The following is a 2,007-nucleotide window of genomic DNA, read 5'->3' on the forward strand; positions in this document are numbered from 1 at the left end:
TGTTTTTAATTTTTTATGAATTCGCGGTTTTCATTTGTGAAACTGTCAGTATGTGTTGGTGGTCCGGATATGCATATTTCCAACACACAAGGCTCAGATTTGACGTGTTTATTGTTCAATAAACGAATTGAATTTAAACCGGACATTTGTTCCTAGAATATAATCCCATTATGAACAAGTGGCCGGTCGCATTGATCGCCGATATTTTCATTCAAGCGTGTCCATTGTGTTTTGGACGTCACACTGGCAGTCACTCAATTAATACGCACTTGAGGTTAGATCATAAAACGCGAGTTCCGCGATTCCGAACAACACGTCTTTTTTCACGACTCGTCGAGTTTATTGATTTTCACTTGGGTTTAGTTTAACTCTGTTATGTCTAAAGCCGTTGTGAAACGGCCTGAGTGTAAATAAAGTTCTGTCCTGTCCTGGACGGAGGAGCTGGCCGAGGCCGGCACCTGCGCTCATGACAGGCGTGTACCACAACAGCTTGTTATGAATGTGCTATGACCTGACCTGACCTGACCTGACCTGACCTGACCTGACCTCTGTTTTGACCTGCCTTGGATGGAAGAGATTGCAGTTGTCAAAACATGCGCTATTTCAGCTTGCTCTGAATGTTCAAGATTTTAATTTAATTTAATTTCAACTTATTTTCGTGTTTATATCCAATTAAGGTTCAAAATCGCTGTCCTGGGCACCCACCTCAGCTATCTGGCTGTCTGTTCAGGACAGTGGGTTAGTTGTTAGTTGGTTAGTGGTTAGTGGTTAGTGAGAGAGAAGAGGATGTAGTGGTCTTACACCTACCCATTGAGTCGTTAAGAACTCACCCTGGGATGGAGCCGGTACCGGGCTGCGAACCCAGTACGTACCAGATTTATGTCCGATGGTGTAACCACAGAGGCCGGCATGTGCAAGATAAACATCGTGAACTGAACTCTGTTCTGTTCTGTTCCGTCAACACGCTAGTATCCGAGTTTCCAATGTGTAGTGATTCGTTTTTAAAGCAATTATCCTGAACTTACTACCATTTTAAAATGTTTCTCTCTAACAGAGCCTGTAAAAAAAAAAAAAAAAAAAAAAAAAAAAAGAAGAAGTGAAAGCTATCAAAACCGGACTTCTCTTACAACCGGTCCCCTTTTAAATATTAATACAAAAAACTCTCTAAATCGGATACCCCTTAAAACCGGGTATTTTATTTGGTCCCGAGCGTGTCCAGTTGAGGGGGGGGGGGGGGGGGGGGGGGTCACTGTATTTAGAATACCAGTGTCTCAATATTCGGTGTGTTCTTATGTTGTGCAGGCATTAAAGGGACGGTCCTGAGTTTGCAGCCATTGTAAGATGTTTGAGATAACAGAGCCTTAAAGGGACGGTCCTGAGTTTGCAGCCATTGTAAGATGTTTGAGATAACAGAGCCTTAAAGGGACGGTCCTGAGTTTGCAGCCATTGTAAGATGTTTGAGATAACAGAGCCTTAAAGGGACGGTCCTGAGTTTGCAGCCATTGTAAGATGTTTGAGATAACAGAGACTTAAAGGGGCGGTCCTGAGTTTGCAGCCATTGTAAGATGTTTGAGATAACAGAGCCTTAAAGGGACGGTCCTGACTTTGCAGCCATTGTAAGATGTTTGCGATAACAGAGACTTAAAGGGACGGTCCTGAGTTTGCAGCCATTGTAAGATGTTTGAGATAACAGGGCCTTAAAGGGACGGTCCTGAGTTTGCAGCCATTGTAAGATGTTTGCGATAACAGAGACTTAAAGGGACGGTCCTGAGTTTGCAGCCATTGTAAGATGTTTGAGATAACAGGGCCTTAAAGGGACGGTCCTGAGTTTGCAGCCATTGTAAGATGTTTGCGATAACAGAGCCTTAAAGGGACGGTCCTGACTTTTCAGCCATTGTAAGATGTTTGAGATAACAGAGCCTTAAAGGGACGGTCCTGACTTTGCAGCCATTGTAAGATGTTTGCGATAACAGAGACTTAAAGGGACGGTCCTGAGTTTGCAGCCAT

This window comes from Gigantopelta aegis, chromosome 5 (assembly GCF_016097555.1).
Source record: "Gigantopelta aegis isolate Gae_Host chromosome 5, Gae_host_genome, whole genome shotgun sequence".
NCBI classification, from domain to species: Eukaryota; Metazoa; Mollusca; class Gastropoda; order Neomphalida; family Peltospiridae; genus Gigantopelta; species Gigantopelta aegis.